This window comes from Ranitomeya imitator, chromosome 3 (assembly GCF_032444005.1).
Source record: "Ranitomeya imitator isolate aRanImi1 chromosome 3, aRanImi1.pri, whole genome shotgun sequence".
Taxonomy (NCBI): domain Eukaryota; kingdom Metazoa; phylum Chordata; class Amphibia; order Anura; family Dendrobatidae; genus Ranitomeya; species Ranitomeya imitator.
In genome coordinates this window covers 148,509,706-148,532,477 of record NC_091284.1, presented here as the reverse complement: position 1 = coordinate 148,532,477, position 22,772 = coordinate 148,509,706, and the positions used below count along the sequence as shown (strand labels likewise).

The window sequence follows — 22,772 nt, the reverse complement described above, 5'->3', positions numbered from 1 at the left end:
ATCATTGTCTGCCACTTGCTGTTGTGTCATTATCTTAGCTAAGTTTCCACCATGATTATTTGGTGAGTTTTTAATGCTGCAAAACTGTGCAAAAAACGCAGCACATTAAAGTGGCAAAAACAAAATGATCATAATCCCTTTAGTAACTAAGTGAATAGTATTAGCACATGTAAATAATATAAGGTACTTAGTTAACACTATTTTGATCAAAAAAGCGTAAAAGCCATCCACCGCAACAAGGTTTGCCCAGTTGGTATGTTGCTATCTGATATTAAAACCTTACCTCGTGTCAGCCAACCTCAATATTGATGGGGACAGAATAGGACCTAGGTCTGACTGTGCACACACCTGGCCATGGGAAGCTATATATATAAATGAAATGCCTAGCTCAGAAAAAGGGAGCTATGCCCCTGTTTGAAAAAGTACAAGAAACTACAGCAAAACCAAAGAAATGAGCAGGAGCTGGTATACAAATTCTCACGCAGCAGTGCTGTAAAGTGAGAGGCCAATGAACCCTCAGTGACAGTGACATTGTCTCCTGTCAGTGTGTCATTGGAGGCCTGTAAAGCTGTCACATCTCCTGATGTGACAGCTGTATAGGGGACATCGTTGTGGGACACTCATTATTAAAAGGACAGCGTCGGACCAGGGAGTATTTGTGCTGGTTTATTATTTTTTTCTTTTTTTGCAGCCGATCGAGGGTGTCGCATGGATTGGCAGAAAAATAAATATGGCAAAACTGTGAAACTGTGTGGTGTTTTATTTCATTAAAATACTTTATTCTGCATGTGTGTCTCTATTTAACTCATTAACAACTATAGGATTAGTAATGGATTGATGTCTTATTGACGCCTCTCCATTACTAGGCCGGCTTGATGTCACCTTACAATTCAAAGGTAACATTAACCCCCTATTATTCACTTGCCACTGCTACAGGGCAGTGGGAAGAGAGAGGCTAAGTGCCAGAATTGGTGCATCTTACAGATGCGCCATTTCTGGGTCGGCTGATTGCTGGTGTTTGTAGCCGGGGGTATCTATATCCATGGTCCCTTCCTAGGCTATGAATATCAGCCCGAAGCTGTCTGCATAGCCTTTTCTGGCTATTAATAATAGGGGAACCCCATGTCATTTTTGGGGGGAGTCCCCTTATTTTAAAAGCCAGTAAAGGCTAAATATACAGCTGTGGGCTGATATTCATAGCCTGGGAAGGGGTTAACACCCATGGATCTTCCCAGGCTATGAATATCAGCTGTATATTTAGCATTTACTGGCTATTAACATTGGCCCCTAGTCTCTGGTTTCCCCTCTCTGGTGCAGAAAATTGTATGGGAGCCCACGCCATTCTTTTTTCAATTTTTTTATAAATTAAACAGATATTGCATTTAAGGCCGAGGTTGCACTTGTGAAAAACTTGCACGAGTCTCTCACATCAATACCCGGCACTGCCACCTGCACTCGGGACTACAGTGTGCGGCTGCATGTATTTCTATGCAGCTGAACGCTCCGGTCCCGAGTGCTGGCGGCAGTGCTGGGTATTGAAGTGCGAGACTCGTGCGAGTTTCTCGCAAGTATAACCCCAGCCTAAAGCAGATTTTGTTTGTGTGTGTGTCTTTATTTAACTCTTTATGTACCATTTTATTATGTTTATTACTAAACATCTGGTTTGATATTATCAATAAATCTATCTATCCATCTATAGATAGATATATCTATAGATAGATATATCGATTGATGATTGATAATAGATAGATAATAGATAGATAGATAGATAGATCTATAGATAGATCTATAGATAAATATGGGATAGATAGATAGATAGATAGATAGATAGATAGATAGATAGATAGGCAGATAGATAAATAGATATATCTACCTATCTATAAATCTATCTATAGATCTGTCTATCTATCTATAGATCTATCTATAGATCTATCTATAGATCTATCTTTCTGTGTGTGTAAACATTATTCTTCATTGGAGTATGTAAATGAAGAGGTTGGACAAGAAATGACATCACAATTCTTTTTTTTTTGTTCAATAATATATCTTTATTTAGCTTTCAAAAACGCATACACATCCGCGTGGAACAAACGCATGAAAATCTTTATCAAAAACACAAAAAATGTGCAGATTTTTACCTGCGTTTTCTGCCAAGAGATGCAGAATCTGTGCAGAAAATTCCACAGGCAAATCTACAACGTGTGCACATACCCTTAAGCCTTTTTTTCCAAAATAGTGTTAACTAAGTCCACTATGTTATTGTTTTTGTCTTGGGTTTTGCTTATTAGATGGCCTCAGTGTGAGCGTGCTCCTGCACATCGCATGTATACAAACTTATACTCCAGCTTTCTTTGTTCTTATACTACAGTTTCAACAAAGTGGATGGGATTTCTAGAAAGCTCACGCCCACTGTGCTTTTTGTAACTCAGCATACACTGACCTGATGGGCAGTTTTGAAATTTTCCCCATAGATTTGAATAAGATGAGGAAAATCTGCAAGATAACAATGTATATGAGTTTTTAGCTATGTGTACATTTTAGGACATGATCATATATCAAAGTCAAACATTAGAAATACTCTGATACCTGACTGTGATACCTACAGTGCCTTGCGAAAGTATTCGGCTCCCTGGAACTTTTCAACCTTTTCCCACATATCATGCTTCAAACATAAAGATACCAAATGTAAATTTTTGGTGAAGAATCAACAACAAGTGGAACACAATTGTCAAGCTGAATGAAATTTATTGGTTATTTAAAATTTTTGTGGAAATTCAAAAACTGAAAAGTGGGGCGTGCAATATTATTCGGCCCTTTTAACTTAATACTTTGTTGCGCCACCTTTTGCTGCGATTACAGCTGCAAGTCGCTTGGGGTTTGTCTCTATGGCCGGCGTCACACTAGAGAGTTTTACGGACATATGAGAGGTGCAAAAACTACGCATAGCACACGGACCAATGATTCTCTATGGGGCAGCTCCTATTTGCCGTATGTTTCTCTGCCGTGTTTTATGGGCTTAGAAAATCGCAGCATGCTGCGTTTGTCAGCGTATTGCACAAAAAATCCTCCAATGAAAGTCTATGGGGGTGAGAAAAATACAGATTACACATGGACCATCAGTGTGACTTGCGAGAAATATGCAGCGGTGTTCTATAGAAAAGCCGGCAATTCAGTGCAGTGTACTGTAAAATCACACTGACGGGTTAGAATAGAATCTATATATAATCGTCTGTTTGTCTGTCTGTCTGTCACTGAAATCCTGCGTCGCTGACCAATGAGCAACGGGCACAGTCCGGCCTTCCTAATCTCTGGCAGTGCCCCCTCCAGTCAGCGCTCACACAGGGTTAATGGCTGCATTACACTGCGTTATGCCGCGGTGTAACGCAGTCCGTTAACGCTGCTATTAACCCTGTGTGACCAACTTTTTACTCTAGTAATAGTAGTAATAGTAAAAACATTGAATGTTAAAAATAATAAACAAAATAAAAAATCATTATATTCTCACCTTCCGTCGCCTTTCCCGCTGCTCCTCGCGATGCTCCGGTCCATATATTGCAGTCTCGCGAGATGATGACGTAGCAATCTCGTGAGACCGCTACGTTATCATCTCGCGAGACCGCAATGCATTCTTGGGACCGAAGCGTCACGAGGAGCATCGGTAAATGCCTCGCCTGGATCTGGGGGCCGATGGAAGGTGAGTATATAACTATTTTTTATTTTAATTTTTTTTTTTGTGTAAATCAAGTTTATTAGGCAATTTCACATATAATGATACATTTCAGGTTGAAATAGTAGCAAATGGAAACAGCTTGAAATAACATGTCATATTCTGAATGTTATAACCGTGGAGAGAAAAACAAAGAAAGATACAATAAACTCTTCCAAGCAATCCTATGTAGTGTCTCTTTCGTCTTTTTTAACATAAAGAAGCTAATCTGGTAACTATTCAAAGAGAGCCAAGGATCAGAAGTAGGTTCCCGAGCGTACACTCAGGAGCGCTCCGTCTGCTGACCTTATTATGGTGTAATACCATTAGTGGCAGAATGCATGGTCATTAAGAGTCCAATTCACCCGGAACTATTAACTAGTTTGAATGTATCGTTAACCCCTTCACGACATGCGCCGTACTAGTACTGCGCATGCCGTGTCACCCCCTTTGACGTGGGCTCCGGCGGTGAGCCCACATCAAAGTCGCGACATGTCAGCTGTTTTGTACAGCTGACATGTGCGCGCAATAGCTGCGGGTGAAATCGCTTTTCACCCGCCGCTATTAACCTGTTAAATGCCGCTGTCAAACGCAGACAGCGGCATTTAACCGGCGCTTCCGGCCGGGCGGCCAGAAATGATGTCATCGCCAACCCCAACACACATGATCGGGGGTCGGCGATGCATCAGGAAGGTAACCATAGAGGTCCTTGAGACCTCTATGGTTACTGATGCCGGCCTGCTGTGAGCGCCCCTGTTATGACCTGGTGGTGAGGACAATAATGGACCTGGTGGTTAAGAGCACACGGAATGACCCAATAGTTACTAATAATACAGGACAAGCTCTGAGACGTGGGAACTCTGCTGACCGCAATCCCTAAACCTATCACACACACTAGAAATAGCCGTGGAGCGCTCCTGACGTTCCCTAGGCGCCTCGTCACAGCCTAAGGAACTAGCTAGCCCTAAAGATAGAAAAATAAAGCCTACCTTGCCTCAGAGAAATTCCCCAAAGGAAAAGGCAGCCCCCCACATATAATGACTGTGAGTTAAGATGAAAATTACAAACACAGAGATGAAATAGATTTAGCAAAGTGAGGCCCGACTTACTGAACAGACAGAGGATAGGAAAGGTAACTTTGCGGTCAGCACAAAAAACTACAAAAAGACCACGCAGAGGGTGCAAAAAGACCCTCCGCACCGACTCACGGTGCGGAGGCGCTCCCTCTGCGTCCCAGAGCTTCCAGCAAGCAAGACAAAAATCAAAATAGCAAGCTGGACAGAAAAAATAGCAAACAGAGAAAAACAAGCAGGAACTTAGTTTCTGCTGGGAAGACAGGTCACAAGAACGATCCAGGAGCGAACTAGACCAATACTGGAACATTGACAGGTGGCATGGAGCAATGATCTAGGTGGAGTTAAATAGAGCAGCCAGCTAACGAATTAACCTCGTCACTTGTGGAAGGAACCTCAGAAGCCGCAGCTCCACTCACAACCACCAGAGGAAGCCCATTGACAGAACCAGCCGAAGTACCATTCATGACCACAGGAGGGAGCTTTACAACAGAATTCACAACACGCCCCCCTGTGGTCGGCGCTCACAGCACACCTGCATTTCAGCTACATAGCAGCGATCTGATGATTGCTGCTATGTAGCAGAGCCGATCAGGCTATGCCAGCTTCTTGCCTCCCATATAGGCTATTGAAGCATGGCACAAGTAAAAAAAAATGTTTTTAAAAAGTTTCGCCCTATCCTAAATAAAACAATTTAAAAAAAAAACCTACACGTACTTGGTATCGCCGCGTTCAGGATCGCCCGATCTATCAATAAAAAAAAGCATTAACCTGATCGCTAAACAGCGTAGCGAGAAAAAAATCCGAAACGCCAGAATTACGTTTTTTTGGTCGCCGTGACATTGCATTAAAATGCAATAACGGGCAATCAAAAGAACACATCTGCACCGAAATGGTATCATTAAAAACGTCAACTCGGCATGCAAAAAATAAGCCCTAACGCGACCCCAGATCACGAAATATGGAGACGCTTTGGGTATCTGAAAATGGCACTTTTTTTTTTTTTTTAAGCAAAGTTTTGAATTTTTTTTCACCACTTGGATAAAAAACAACCTAGATATATTACATGTCTATGAACTCGTAATGACCTAGAGAATCACAATGGCAGGTCAGTTTTAGCATTTAATGAACCTAGCAAAAAAGCCAAACAAAAAACAAGTGTGGGATTGCACTTTTTTTGCAATTTCGCCGCACTTGGAATTTTTTCCCCGTTTTCTAGTAAAAGACATGGTAAAACCAATGGTATCATTCAAAAGTACAACTCGTCCCACAAAAAATAAGCCCTCACATGACCATATTGACGGAAAAATAAAAAAGTTATGGCTCTGGGAAGGAGGGAAGTGAAAAATGAAAACGCATAAACGAAAAAGGGCCGCGACTTAAATGGGTTAAAGTAGGGTAACCAAATAGAATCCTACTTATAATTATAATGTGGTTTAACCAATTTAATGATTTACCCCTTTCTGCCATTAGACGTACTATTGCGTCCATGTGGGGTGGGCTTTACTTCCCAAGGACGCAATAGTACGTCATATCCGATCGGCAGCGCTCACGGGGGGAGCGCCGGCGATCGCGGCCGGGTGTCAGCTGTTTATCGCAGCTGACATCCAGCACTATGTGCCAGGAGCGGTCACGGACCGCCCCCGGCACATTAACCCCCGGCACACCGCGATCAAAGATGATCGCGATGTGCCGGCGGTACAGGGAAGCACCGCGCAGGGAGGGGGCTCCCTGCGGGCTTCCCTGAGCCCCCCGCAGCAATGCGATGTGATCGCGTTGCTGCGAGGGTCTCACCTCCCTCCCTGCTCCCTCCAGCCCCGGATCCAAGATGGCCGCGGATCCGGGTCCTGCAGGGAGGGAGGTGGCTTCACAGAGCCTGCTCAGAGCAGGCACTGTGAAGGCCGCAGCGCTGCATGTCAGATCAGTGATCTGACAGAGTGCTGTGCAAACTGTCAGATCACTGATCTGTGATGTCCCCCCCTGGGACAAAGTAAAAAAGTAAAAAAAAAAAATTTCAAATGTGTAAAAAAAAATAAAAAAAAATATTCCAAAATAATGAAAAAAAAAATAAAAATATTATTCCCATAAATACATTTCTTTATCTAAATAAAAAAAAAAAACAATAAAAGTACACATATTTAGTATCGCCGCATCCGTAACGGCCCGACCTATAAAACTGGCCCACTAGTTAACCCCTTCAGTAAACACCGTAAGAAAAAAAAAAAAAAAACGAGGCAAAAAACAACGCTTTATTATCATACTGCCGAACAAAAAGTGGAATAACACGCGATCAAAAAGACAGATATAACTAACCATGGTACCGCTGAAAACGTCATCTTGTCCCGCAAAAAACGAGCCGCCAAACAGCATCATCAGCAAAAAAATAAAAAAGTTATAGTCCTGAGAATAAAGCAATGCAAAAATAATTATTTTTTCTATAAAATAGTTTTTATCGTATAAAAGCGCCAAAACATAAAAAAATGATATAAATGAGGTGTCGCTGTAATCGTACTGACCCGAAGAATAAAACTGCTTCATCAATTTTACCAAACGCGGAACGGTATAAACGCCTCCCCCAAAAGAAATTCATGAATAGCTGGTTTTTGGTCATTCTGCCTCACAAAAATCGGAATAAAAAGCGATCAAAAAATGTCACGTGCCCGAAAATGTTACCAATAAAAACATCAACTCGTCCCGCAAAAACCAAGACCTCACATGACTCTGTGGACCAGAATATAGAAAAATTATAGCTCTCAAAATGTGGTAACGCAAAAAATATTTTTTGCAATAAAAAGCGTCTTTCAGTGTGTGACGGCTGCCAATCATAAAAATCCGCTAAAAAAACCGCTATAAAAGTAAATCAAACCCCCCTTCATCACCCCCTTAGTTAGGGAAAAATTAAAAAAATGTATTTATTTCCATTTTCCCATTAGGGCTAGGGTTAGGGCTAGGGTTAGGGCTAGGGTTAGGGTTAGGGCTAGGGTTAGGGCTAGGGTTAGGGCTAGGGTTAGGGCTAGGGTTAGGGTTAGGGCTAGGGCTAGGGTTAGGGCTAGGGTTAGGGTTAGGGCTAGGGTTAGGGTTAGGGCTAGGGTTAGGGCTAGGGTTAGGGCTAGGGTTGGGGCTAGGGTTAGGATTAGGGTTAGGGCTAGGGTTAGGGCTAGGGCTACAGTTAGGGTTTAGATTACATTTACGGTTGGGAATAGGGTTGGGATTAGGGTTAGGTGTGTGTCAGGGTTAGAGGTGTGGTTAGGGTTACTGTTGGGATTAGGGTTAGGGATGTGTTTGGATTAGGGTTTCAGTTATAATTGGGGGGTTTCCACTGTTTAGGCACATCAGGGGCTCTCCAAACGCGACATGGCGTCCGATCTCAATTCCAGCCAATTCTGCGTTGAAAAAGTAAAACAGTGCTTCTTCCCTTCCGAGCTCTCCCGTGTGCCCAAACAGGGGTTTACCCCAACATATGGGGTATCAGCGTACTCAGGACAAATAGGACAACAACTTTTGGGGTCCAATTTCTCCTGCTACCCTTGGGAAAATACAAAACTCGGGGCTAAAACATATTTTTTGTGGGAAAAAAAAAGATTTTTTATTTTCACGGCTCTGCGTTATAAACTGTAGTGAAACACGTGGGGGTTCAAAGTTCTCACAACACATCCATCTAAGTCCTCATTCCAAATGGAGCTCCTTCCCTTCCGAGCCCTCCCATGCGCCCAAACAGTGGTTCCCCCCCACATATGGGGTATCAGCGCACTCAGGACAAATTGGACAACAAATTGTGGGGTCGAATTTCTCCTTTTACCCTCGGGAAAATACAAAACTGGGGGCTGAAAAATAATTTTTGTGGGAAAAAATTTTTGTTTTATTTTTACGGCTCTCCATTATAAACTTCTGTGAAGCCCTTGGTGGGTCAAAGCGCTCAGCACACATCTAGATAAGTTCCTAAGGGGGTCTAATTTCCAAAATGGTGTCACTTGTGGGGGGTTTCTACTGTTTAGGTACATTAGGGGCTCTGCAAACGCAATGTGACACCTGCAGACCATTCCATCTAAGTCTGCATTCAAATGGCACTCCTTCCCTTCTGAGCCCTCCCATGTGCCCAAACAGTGGTTCCCCCCACATATGGTGTATCATCGCACTCAGGACAAATTGGGCAACAAATTTTGGGGTCCAATTTCTCCTGTTACCCTCAGGAAAATACAAAACTGGGGGCTAAAAAAATAATTTTTGTGGGAAAAAAATTTTGTTTTATTTTTATGGCTCTCCATTATAAACTTCTGTGAAGCACTTGGTGGGTCAAAGTGCTCACCACACCTCTAGATAAGTTCCTTAGGGGGTCTACTTTCCAAAATGGTGTCACTTGTGGGGGGTTTCAATGTTTAGGCACATCAGTGGCTCTTCAAACGCAACATGACGTCCCATCTCAATTCCTGTCAATTTTGCATTGAAAAGTCAAACGGCGCTCCTTCCCTTCCGAGCTCTCCCATCCGCCCAAACAGTGGTTTACCCCCACATATGGGCTATCAGCGTACTCAGGACAAATTGTACAACAACTTTTGGGGTCCAATTTCTTCTCTTACCCTTGGGAAAATAAAAAATTGGGGACGAAAAGATAATTTTTGTGAAAAAATATGATTTTTTATTTTTACGGTTCTACATTATAAACTTCTGTGAAGCACTTGTTGGGTCAAAGTGCTCACCACACCTCTAGATAAGTTCCTTAGGGGGTCTACTTTCCAAAATGGTGTCACTTGTGGGGGGTTTCAATGTTTAGCCACATCAGGGGCTCTCCAAACGAAACATGGCGTCCCATCTCAATTCCAGTCAATTTTGCATTGAAAAGTCAAATGGCACTCCTTCGCTTCCGAGCTCTGCCATGCGCCCAAACAGTGGTTTACCCCCACATGTGGGGTATTGGCATACTCAGGACAAATTGTACAACAATGTTTGGGGTCCATTTTCTCCTGTTACCCTTGGTAAAATAAAACAAATTGGAGCTGAATTACATTTTTTGTGAAAAAAAGTTAAATGTTCATTTTTATTTAAACATTCAAAAAATTCCTGTGAAGCACCAGAAGGGTTAATAAACTTCTTGAATATGGTTTTGAGCACCTTGAGGGGTGTAGTTTTTAGAATGGTGTCACACTTGGGTATTTTCTATCATATAGACCCCTCAAAATGACTTCAAATGAGATGTGGTCCCTAAAATAAAATGGTGTTGTAGAAATGAGAAATTGCTGGTCAACTTTTAACCCTTATAACTCCCTAACAAAAAAAAATTTTGGTTCCAAAATTGTGCTGATGTAAAGTAGACATGTGGGAAATGTTACTTATTAAGTATTTTGTGTGACATATCTCTGTGATTTAATTGCATAAAAATTCAAAGTTGGAAAATTGCGAAATTTTCATAATTTTCGCCAAATTTCCGTTTTTTTCACAAATAAACGCAGGTACTATCAAATAATTTTTACCATTGTCATGAAGTACAATATGTCACGAGAAAACAATGTCAGAATCACCAGGATCCATTGAAGCGTTCCAGAGTTATAACCTCATAAAGGGACAGTGGTCAGAATTGTAAAAATTGGCCGGTCATTAACGTGCAAACCACCCTTGGGGGTAAAGGGGTTAAGAAAAGAAAAGTGAAGAGTGGGGGGGACGACAAAGAAAGACTAGACAAAAGGGGGAGGGAGGGCACGGCTTCCGCTATCCTGTACAACCCAGCTTGTAGTTAGTGTTAATGCATGTTTATTCACACCGAAAAATTACAGGCCCAAAGACCTCAACAGTACTTTGCATAGATTAGTTAATCCAAGTAGTTAGCTCTATGGTTTCTCTAAATATTATCCAAGGGGTCCATATGTTCAGTACCTTGTCCAGAGTTCCCGTATCCTGACCGATCAGCTGCTCCATTCTGAAGATATGGTTTAGCTCTTCTACAAATTCAGATCTTGAAGGAATATTCGATTGCTTCCAGTAACGGGGTATCAAATTGCGTGCAGCTGTCAATAAATGTCTGAGAAGGCCTTTCTTAAACCTGGCTATGGAAAGATCACAAATAGAAAGTAGAGCCGCCTCCATTGTAGGTCGGACCTTGTGAAGAGATAATTTATTATGGAGATCAAAAACGTCCTCCCAAAAGCCTCTAATGTGTGGACAAGACCACCAAATATGTGGATATGTTCCCTTCTCCTTCCAACATCTCCAGCATGTATCTGGAGTATTGGGGAACATCACATGAATGCTGTCTGGACATCTGTACCAATGAGACAAGAGTCTATAACTCCTCTCCTGGTAATTTGCACACAATAAGGATCTGAACGTGTGAATAAGGGTACCGTCACACAGTGCAATTTTGATCGCTACGACGGCACGATTTGTGATGTTCGAGCGATATAGGTACGATATCGCAGTGTGTGACACGCTCCTGCGATCCGGGACCCCGCTGTGAATCGTACGTCGTAGCACATCGTTTGAAACTTTCTTTCGTCGTCTAGTGTCCCGCTGTGGCGGCATGATCGCATAGTGTAACAAAGGTGTGCACGATATTGTATACGATGTAAAGGGCGGAGGAGTTGGCTACGTAGGAGTGCTGAATTCTCCACCTCCCAAGTGCTGATTGGGCGGTACAATACTGTGCGCTCATTCGACAAAGGACTATTGTTCCCAGCGGATAAAACCGGAGCTCTCGAGCGCGCTATTCATTTCTCTCTGTAGCACGTGCTGTAAACAGAACTCCTAAATTCGCTGGATTTCCTGGACTTTTCTTCTACTACTAGACTTTTACCGCAAAAGGTATGTATAACGCTTCAGCGTAGCATATGTTGCGCTTCAACGTGGATAAACGCTGTAGCGTGGTCGATTGTTCCTTTATGGAGAGTAGGGTAGGCCTGAGAACCTCAGGTACACAGCTGTAGCGTGGCCCAATTAATTCTTTTACAGATCGAGATGGTTGACTGCTCCATTTAATACCAGTAGTAAAATATATAGTTATTAGATCAATGGTCAGAACATTGTTTTGTAAGCACGTGTATTTATTGTACGTTTGATTTCTTTTTAGGAACTATGCTCACTTCCGATGAGAGTTCTGTTGTTGCTGCTGCCCTGGTGTTTCAGGCAGCACGTCTCCAAGAGGAGAGACGTCCTAAACGAAAACGTCGCATGTGGACCCGGAGCTGGCTGCAGAAAAGATCCTCATTGTCACACATGGGTCTCATAAGAGAGTTACGTGACAATAACCCTCATGATTTCAGAAACTACCTTCGGATGTCGGAGGAATCCTTCAAAATAATACTGTCTGCTGTTATGCCACTCATACAAAGGTGTGATACGCCGATGCGTGCAGCCGTGCCCATGGATGAAAGGTTGGCGGTGACACTGCGGTTCCTGGCAACAGGAAGGTCTCTTCAGGATTTGCAGTTTTCCGCTGCTGTTTCCAGACCTTTCCTGAGCGTTGTGATTCCGGAGACATGCGAGGCCATTGTGCGCAGCTTAAGGCATTATATGGAGGTACTACTATATTTTATTGGCTGCTGTGTTATGTCGATATATTATACTAGCTATTTAACCCGTTCTACGCCCTGTTTACGCGCATTTCTATTGGTATATGTTCTACATCCTATCATGTGCTGCTCCCATCCTGCGCCCCCATTCTGACATGTGCTGCTGTGATCCTGCGCCTCCATTCTGACATGTGCTGCTACCATTTTGCGGCTCCATTCTGATATGTGCTGCTCCAACCCTGCGCCACCCTTCTTTTATTTGATGCTCCCAACCTAATTTTATTGATTATATAATTTAGATATATTGTTTAGCACCCCCTCTGAGTCACCGAAGCCATCTGATAAAATGGCTGCCTGCATACTCAGGGTTGTTGACTTTGTTATACTAATCCATACTGCGCCTCAATCACTGTAGGATGTCCACATGAGAGTGTATGTGCATAATATATTTGACCTAATTTGTACATGTTTCCTTCTCATCTTGCAGTTTCCCAAGACGGCGGATGAGTGGAAGAGGATTGCTTCCGATTTTGATAAGCTGTGGCAGTTTCCAAACTGCGGTGGTGCATTAGATGGAAAGCATGTGCGCATCACGCAACCAGCCAACTCTGGATCCTTCTTTTTCAACTACAAAGGATATTTCAGTGTGATCCTCATGGCCCTTGTCAATGCGAACTATGAGTTTGTCGATGTAGATGTTGGCATGAATGGTCGAGTCTCCGACGGTGGTGTTTTTGAACACACTTCATTTGGGGAAAGCTTGAGGAACAATGAACTGCTGTTGCCACTAAATGAAGACACAAAAGCAAACCTAAATTTTGTCTTCATCGCTGATGAAGCTTTCCCTCTTCATCCACATTTGCTGAAGCCATTTGCACAGAGAACACTCACACCGGAGCGCAGAATCTTTAATTACCGGTTGTCGAGGGCCCGTCGTGTGGTTGAAAATGCCTTTGGGATTATGGCAAATCGGTTTAGAGTGTTCCACACAGCTATCAACTTGAAGCTGCCGTCTATAGACTTTGTGGTTTTGGCATGCTGTGTGCTCCATAATTTCCTGAGACGTCATGATACGAGCTCCTATTCTCCTCCTTCGTTTATTGATGCAGTGGACGCAAGAACCGGAGATATTGTGCCCGGGGAATGGCGTACACAACCTGATAATTTTACAGCTCTTCAAGCACTTGGATCTGGCAGACAGGCAGACGATGCAAGGGACTGTCGCGAAAAATACTGTCAGTACTTTAATGGTTCTGGAGCTGTACCCTGGCAGGATCGCGCCGTATAAAAAAAAAATTTTTTTGGCTTTGCTGTCATATAAACCTCTCTAACTTAAAGTAAATGTGATGCCTATTAAATGGTGCTGTTAACCCTTATAGCTTGGTAAACATTAAAGAAAGAATGCGAAGATTTTTGGGTTTTTTTGTAACAATTTCTTGGTTTAAAATTATTTAACAACTAAATATAACATAACCAAAAAAAAAAAAATTATCTCCTTCCACGGCCCAAGAGGTGTCGCAGCGTCACGCCCTGCTGCTCTACTTGAGCCTGGAGGAGCGCTGCTGTCTGCTGCAGGAGCGCTGCTGTCCGCTCCAGGCGCAATTGTCTCGCCAGGAGCTCTCTTACGGTGGGCGGTTCTGTGGATAGAAGAGGTTGGAGAACCAACGTTGAATCCGCTGAAAATACATCTCGACCTCTGTGGCAGGACCAAATTTTGTGTGTTGTAAATTTCTATTTGGTCTGGCACCACAGGGCGATGTTAATTTTATTAAATTTTACAGTTTTAGTTGTCTATTGTGACATCCAGCAGAAAACCACTCGTATTATGTTGATACTTACGGAGAAGGGACGCCGGTTCCTCATTGCCAGAACCAGAGGTGCTAATTTCCCATCCCAGCGATCTGGACACTGATGCAGCACCGAAAAGGAAATAATAACAGATCTGGTTAACTATGGAACACGCCGTTGGGAAGCGCTCGCTGTTTTGGTCACTTACGTATGTTAGCTTCTGGGGAGAATGCCGCCGACCCGGGGGAGGAAGAGGAGTGTCGGAAGGGAGGTGTTGAGGGTGGTGTAGGGGTGCGAGGCCGTCTGCTGTCTGGTGGAGGCGTGGTAGGCCGCTGGGTCATTACTGCGTCTGTAATGTATTCAAATATTACCGCTACCCTCTTATGTCCCTTATGCAGTTGAAAAACTGTAATCAATGATTGTTAACTTACGTGACGTCCCGGGCTCTGGGCTCCCGCTGGTGGTGGATGCTGTGGTGCTTCTGGCAATGGCAGGTACCTGTTGCCGCCGCTGTCTCTCTACACATAAAGTTAACAAACGCAATCTATAAATACACATGTAGAGTGCTGCAGATCAAAGCTAACAATATACTGAAACATAAAATTTATATAACACTTCACAGGGGTGCGAGGGTGCATGGTCGCAACAGATGGTGGAGGCGTGTTAGGCCGCTGTGTCATTACTGCGTCTGTAATGTCTTCAAATATTTCAGCTACCCTGTTATGTCCCGTGTGATGTTAAAAAAAATGCAATCAATGATTGTGAACTTACGTGATGTCCCGGAGACTCTTATTCCTGTCTTCAGGTGTTAATGGTTTGTTCAGGTCATTTTCCCATTTGGAAAAGAAGGCTGGAGGATCAACTGTAGACAGCCGATGCTCCTGGAACATTTTATATAAGAATGAAACCGTGTGCGATGGAGGGTCCCCATCCAAGCAAGCTGACTCAAAGGGAGTAAGTGGTCTGAATAAATCAACCCGTCTAGAAATCTTGTAAATATAGCTCTTGATTTGCTCATAGAAGAACCACACCCCAGGGGGATCTCCGCCCCTCCATAGAGGGACTGCAAAGGTTTTATGGAGGATTGGGATATGTAATCATATACTATTGGATGGTCATCCCTGTGTTTATGAAGAAATACGACTTTATCTAGACCCGCGGGGAAGTCTGGATTGTCAGAGATCGGGGTCAGGGGGCCTGGTGTAGATGAAATATTGAGCTTTAAATTGTTGCGTTTGACAAAAAGGATCAGATTTCTCGTTAGGAAGGGGAGACTCCCGCCCCGAGCCCCAGTATCTCCACTCTGCCAGATGCTTGTTTTGGGATTAGTCACTGAGATCTTTGACTCTAGATTTACCCACTTTTTTTATGTTTATGATGGTAGAGATCCAGAAGGCAGGTTCCGAGAGAGGCATGGCTATAAATCTGGAAGTCAGGGAGACTCAAACCCCCATCCTGTTTAAATCTGCTTAAAAGTTGGTACGACAGGCGAGGACGCCCGCCCGACCAAATATACCTTGTAATTGCCATCTTGAGTCTGGAGAAAAAAGAGGCAGGGAGAACCATAGGTATAGTCTGGAAAAAATACAGAAGACGTGATAGTAAATCCATTTTTATTGTATTGATCCTCCCAAGCCATGACAAGTGTAGTCTGTTCCATTTCTCCAGATCAAGCTTAGCTTTACGAAGGGCCATTTTATGATTAGTTTCGTATAATTGTGACGTCTTGGCAGTCAGATCTATACCCAGGTATCTAAGGGAGCCAGAACGCCATCTAAACGGGAAGGAATGTAATTGGAGGACCAATGCTGGTGGCAAAGAGATGTTTAGCATTTCAGATTTATGTGAATTTATTTTAAAATTGCTCAGTTGGCCAAAGCAATGCAATTCCGGTAAAATATTGGGTATAGTGGTTATAGGGGAGGAAATAAACATGAGCACATCATCAGCAAAAAGTGCTAGTTTGTGTTCCTCTGAGAGGATCTTCACTCCTTTTATACATCTGTTATTACGAATCGCATTGGCCAAATGTTCCATAGTTAATATATATAACAGGGGTGACAGCGGACATCCCTGCCTCGTGCCATTTCGAATACGCAGGGGATCCGATAAAGAGCCATTAACTTTGATCTGAGCAGAGGGGGAATCATATAGGGCGATAATACTCCTCAGCATTTTCTTTTTTAATCCAATACCCTCTAACATTTGGTACTTAAAATCCCAGCCCACCCTGTCGAACGCCTTCTCGGCGTCAATTGAGAATATACACATGGGGTCTCCCGTCCTATTTGCTCTATCTATCAAAGAAATAGTTCTTATGGTGTTATCTCTAGCTTCTCTTCCCGGGACGAATCCCACCTGATCTTGGTTGATCAGGTGAGGTATGAGACAACTTAATATATTAGCTATCATTTTGGCATAAATTTTAACATCTATATTGATAAGTGATATGGGATGATAACTACTACATAACAAGGGATCTTTCTCTGGTTTCGGGATGACTGTTATATGTGCAGCTAGAGCTTGTGGAGGAAAAGATCCCCCGGAGGCAACAAAATTACACACGGCTAGGAATAGAGGGCCCAGCAGATCCGAGAATTGTTTGTAAAATCCTGCTGAGTAACATCAGGGCCAGGGCTTTTGCCCGACTTCAAGTCCTCATTCACTGAGGTGACCTCCTCTAACGAGAAGTCCTCCTCAAGGCCCGCCAGACACTCCTCCGAGACCGCGGGCAACCTGTTTGATTGTATATAGGATTTGATCTTGTCGTGGAGCAAGTGAGTCGGAAGATCTTTAAAGTGACCCTTTATATTATACAGGGAATTATAATAGTCATAAAAACTGGATAATATGTCACGTGTACTATGAGCTACTTTACCCTTGGCATTTCTTATAAACGGTATAAATGTTTGTGGGCCTCGCGGGTGTAAAGCCCTCGCCAAAAGTTTGCCACTCTTGTTACCCAAGTGATAGAAACGGCTTTTGACTCTCTCCCTACAACAACGGGATCTCTGATCCAGGATAGTTAATAATTTTTGTCTAGCCGTGGATAAATCCGACAGGGTGAGCGGGGAAAGATCCTTTTTGTGCTGTGTCTCAAGTTTAGAGATCTGGGTAGAAAGATCAGCTATTTCTGCTATGCGGATCTTCTTGAGGCGAGCTCCATGCGAGATAAGAACGCCCCTCAGTACACTCTTCAGGGCCTCCCATCTTATCGCAGGGGACGTGGGGTCCGAGGCATGGTTCACCACAAAACCTTCTATATTACACCTCACCTCTGAGGCGCACATCGGATCCGGCAGTAAATTCTCATTCAATTGCCAGGAAAATTTTGGTTTTGCCGAAGGGTCCAGCTTTATTGAGAAAAAAATGGGCGCATGGTCGGACCTCAACATCGACCCCACCTCCGCCCCCACCCCCAAATCCAACAGTGAGTGGGATACGAAAAAATAATCAATTCTACTATAAGTTGAATGCACCTGTGAGTAGAAGCTATAGTCTCTCGTGCTTGGATGGAGAGCCCTCCACACATCAACCAGTCACAGATCACTCATCTGCCTTCTCACCTTTTTAATGGTAGACCAGGAATAAGAGTACTTACCCATTGATATGTCAATTAGAGGGTTCATTGGAAGGTTAAAGTCGCCCCCAAGGATAATCGGCGAGACACCTGCAAATTTCTCCAGGAGCTTTATGCATGAAAGACTGAATTTCTGCTGGTCCTGGTTAGGAAAATAAACATTTGCCAAGATGAGCTCACGAGATTTCCAAGCCAACTTCAAGAAAACAAACCTCCCTTCCGTATCAATCATCGAGTCACGAACCTCTGCAAGAAAGGACTTATTGAAACCTATGGACACACCCCTGGACTTAGAGTGAGCATTTGTACTATGATACCATTTCGGGTAGTAAAAAGACGTACAGTCAGGGGTCACACCAGTCTTAAAGTGAGTCTTCTGAAGTAGCAGGATTGAGACACGTTGCTTATGGCTGGAGTACAATATCTGTTTTCTTTTCTCTGGTATATTTAACCCCTTAACATTAAAAGAGCAAAATTTTACTTCAGCCATAGTCAAGGTGTTGTTTGAGGAAATGGCTGTGTGAGAGCGGAAACCGGGCCCCTTGGAAGCTCATGTGTGATTCCGGGGTAGGGAATAGGTTAGAGGATTGAGGATGACACAACAGGGTAGGGAAAAGAAAGCAAGCAGATTGAAAAGAAATAGTAAAAATTCCGTGTGTGGTGAGTGTACACCTAAAGGAAGAAGTCGCGATGTGGTGGTGTATCTAGGGTCCACCAAGTACATCTATTTAAGTGAGGAAAAGCCGAGGGCGGGGTCCAACTTTCACCCGCCACCCCCATGACCAGGTAAAACAATAACCAGTAATAAACAATATTTAAGTCTATCAAAATTAACCAACGTCCAACCCCTCCTATATTAATTTTTAAACTCTGACTTCACAGTACAAACTATTAGGAGGAAGATTTGACCTTCTAAACTTAACAAGTAGTAGATTAAAGTGTCCACTTAGTTGAGAACTAACCGCGCTACCAAGCGCGGGTAAACTGGATACACACTGGATCAATAGTTTAAACCACCCGTCGGAGCACATGTGTGTCGAACAGCAACCTTGGAAACCGGAGGGAGGACAGGGGAGTCCCCTCAGGTTTGACTGGGGGCCGAAATATTCTTCCTTTGTTGTTTGCTAAAGGGAGCTTTCAGCCATCTCGGTGGGATGTCAGGGAGCTGTGGGGATCTCGGCCAATCAGGAATTTCAGTCAGAGGTAATTCGAAAGTTTCCAGAAAAGTGGCTAGGACACCCAGGTTACGGAAGATTGCCGATTTCCTGCCCTTGAAAGCTATCAGCTGGAACGGAAATCCCCACTTATAAAGGATGTTTTTTTCCTTAAGGAGGGACAATATTGGTCGCAAGGCTCTTCTTAGCTGTAAAGTCCGCCTGGACAAATCCGAGAGGATTAAGATCTGAGTTCCGTCAAAGGTGATGGAGCCTTTCAGTCTGGCGGTTAGCATAATAGTTTCTTTGACTTTATAATAATGTATTCTGCAAATGACCTCTCTAGGTCTCGAGTCCGATTGCGGCTTAGGTCCAAGGGCTCTGTGAATCCGGTCAAATTCTATAGGGCCTTCATCTTTGTCATTTAAGATCTCAAGAAACAGTTTTTGTACTGTAATATCCAGCTCAGACGGGCTTACGGACTTAGGGAGACCGCGTATTCTAATGTCGTTACGTCTGTTATGGTTCTCCAAGTCCTCTAACCCAGGGGTGTCAAACTGCATTCCTCGAGGGCTGCAAACAGGTCATGTTTTCAGGATTTCCTTGCATTGCACAGGTGATAATTTAATCACCTGCAGAGAATGATTCCAGCACCTTGTGTAATGCTAAGGAAATCTTGAAAACACGCATGGTTTGAGGCCCTCGAGGAATGCAGTTTGACACCCCTGCTCTAACCCTGTTGCTATGTCCTCCAATCTCATATTGTGGTTTGTTATGACTAGTGTTGAGCATTCCGATACCGCAGGTATCGGCCGATATTTGCGGTATCGGAATTCCGATACCGAGTTCCGATATTTTTGTGATATCGGGAATTGGTATCGGGATTAAGATTCATGTGTAAAATAAAGAATAAAAATAAAAAATATTGATATACTTACCCTCGGAAGTGCCCTGGTTGTCACCGCTGCAACCGCCATGCTTCCCTCTCTAAGAATGAGCACGTTAAGGACCTTCGATGACATTGCGGCTTGTGATTGGTCGCTGAGCGGTCATATGACCGCTCACGTGACCAATCACAAGCCGCAACTCAAAAAGAAAGTGGATTGAGTTCTGGACTTTGACTTGGCCATTCTAACACCTGGATACTTTATTTGTGAACTATTCTATTGTAGATTTTGCTTTATGTTTGGGGTCATTGTCTTGTTGGAAGACAAATCTCTGTCCCAGTCTCAGGTCTTTTGCAGACTCCCACAGGTTTTCTTCAAGAATGGTCCTGTATTTGGCTCCATCCATCTTCCCTTCAATTTTAACCATCTTCCCTTTTCCTGCTGAAGAAAAGAAGACCCAAACCATGATGCTGCCACTACCATGTTTGATAGTGGGGATGGTGTGATCAGGGTGATGAGCTGTGTTGCCTTTACGCCAAACATATCATTTGGCATTGTCGCCAAAAAGTTCTATTTTGGTTTCATCTGACCAGAGCACCTTCTTCCACATGTTTGGTGTGTTTCCAAGGTGGCTTGTTGCAAACTTTAAGCAACGCTTTTTATGGATACCTTTGAGAAATGGCTTTCTTCTTGCCACTCTTCCATAATGGCCAGATTTGTGCAGTGTACAACTGAATGTTGTCCTATGGACAGATTGTCCCATCTCTGCTGTAGATCTTAGACGACATGCTCTATAAAACGGCCAAGCGAGTTAACCACTTCAGTGAACACCATAAAATAAATAAAAAAGGCAAAAAAAATAGGCTTTATCATCATACTGTTGAACAAAAAGGGAAATAAAAACACAATCAAAAACATGACGGTAAACAAAAATAGTTAATTCTACCTCCCAAAAAATCAGATTTGAAAGCAGTCATAAAATGTCATGTGCCTAAAAATGGTGCTATTAAAAACATCACTTCATCACGCAAAAAAGAAGCTGTCACATGACTGTCAGTTGAAATATGGAAAAATTATAGCTGTCTAAATATGGCGATGAAAAAACTATTTTTTGCAATTAAAATCATGTTTTACTGTGCGACAGCAGCCAAGCATAAAAACCCGACATAAATCTGATATTGCTCTAATTGCACTGACCCGAAGAATAACGTCGTATAATTGCTTATACCGCATGTAGAACAGCATAAAAAATAAATAAAACCAATACTTCATCTGCTGTTGATTTGTTCATTCTGCCTCCCAAACATCGAGGTAAGGTTCAGCTCACATTTATCCTGCGCTTGTAAACCTCTGAAATACGTGATTTGAACGGAACCCTCAGCAGAAGATCCTCTATAATGAAGCAGATAAAGGCACTGTGGACACCATAGCACCTATGATCCGACAGCATCTGTCTTTTTAAGTGAGCTTAAAAGTGGAGTCGACCACACTTTTGGGCACTTCTGAAAAGAAATACAATGCTGAACAGAGGCCAGACGGAGTCCATAATAATTTTGCTGCCTCATCATAGTAATTGGTTCTTTCGGGGGTTTTTATCTGTCACAGCACTCGGAGATGTAGATTGAAAGCCCAAAGTAAGTGCTCAGCGTAGCATGCCAGATAAATATGATCCCAAATGTTATGTAAAATGTTCCCAATAAAAGCTTCAACTCAATCCACAAAAACAGCAAATCCTCACTCCGTTCAATGATCTGTTAACTGAAATAAAGGGAGCTTCACCATTACTGATAGCACAAAGGCTCTGAAAAAGCAAAATGGCTCCTCACCCTTCAGCAAATTTTACACTTCCAAATCCAAATAAACACCTCCCTTCTGAGCCCCTGTTTGTCTAAACCACATTTAGCACCCTCTTGTTTAGCATTTCTGTAGTGATGAGAGCCCACCTAATTTACGGGTTTGTGTCTCCAGACGCTGGGCATAACGTACTGGTAACTACAATATACTGGTCATTTCAATTTACTGGTCACTACAATGGCAGTTTGCAATTTTCGCTCGGCAACATCCACTACTTTATGAGGTAATAACTCTGGAACGCCATAATGGATCCCCATTATTCAGAGAATGTTTTTTGTGACATATTGTACTTCATGACAGCGGTAAAATTTATTTGATATGACTTATGTTTGAGAAAAAATTGGAAATTTGGAAAAAAATTTAAAACTTTTACAGTTTTCAAGCTATTAACTTTTATGCCCCTAAATTAGAGAGTCATGTCACACAAAAGAGTTAATAAATAACATTTCCCACATGTCTAATTTACATCAGAACAATTTTTGAAAAATCTTGTTTTTGTTATGAAGTTATAAGGGTTAAAGTGACCAGCGATTTCTCATTTTAACAACAAAATTTACAGAACTATTTTTTTAGGGACCACCTCACATTTGAACTTTGAGGGGACTATATGACAGAAAATATCCAAAAGTAACACCATTATTAAAACTGCACCCCTCAATGTGCTCAAAACCACATTCAGGAAGTTTATTAACCCTTCAGGGTCTTCAGAGGAATTAATAGAATGTGGAAGGAAAAAATAAACATTTAACTTCTTTTCGCAAATTTTTTTATACTTCTACAAAGATAACAGGAGAAAACTGACCAAACAATTTGTTGCTATTTTTCCTGAGCATGCCAATACCTCTCATGTGGGGGAAAACTACTGTTTGGGCACACAGCAGGGTTCAGAAGGGAAGGAGCACCATCTGACTTTTTAAATGTAAAATCTGCTGGAATAATTAGCGGATGCCATGTCACGTTTGGAGAGTCTGTGATGTGCCTAAACAGTGGAAACAGCCAACATTTGACACCATTTTGAAAACGAGACCCCCTCACGGAACTTATCTAGATGTGTATTGAGAAAATTGAACCCCTAGGTGCTTCACAGAAGTTTATAATGTTAAGCCGTGAAAATAAAAAATCAAAATCACATTTTTATCACAAAAATGTTTTTTAGCCCCAAATTTTGCAACACACATGTGAACTAAGGAGAATTTGCACAACATACAGCTCTGGAAAAAATTAAGAGACC

At 42.7% G+C, this 22,772-nt stretch overlaps 1 long non-coding RNA gene across 1 annotated transcript; it reads right to left on the bottom strand.

Moving 5' to 3' along the window:
* Positions 1–13,780: 13,780 nt before the first annotated feature.
* LOC138671964 (uncharacterized) lies at positions 13,781–14,578 on the bottom strand. Its single transcript, XR_011319506.1, has 4 exons — positions 14,498–14,578; positions 14,275–14,415; positions 14,118–14,186; positions 13,781–13,915 (listed from the first exon to the last, which is right to left on the bottom strand). It is a non-coding gene; the product is annotated as an uncharacterized lncRNA (long non-coding RNA).
* Positions 14,579–22,772: the final 8,194 nt, after the last annotated feature.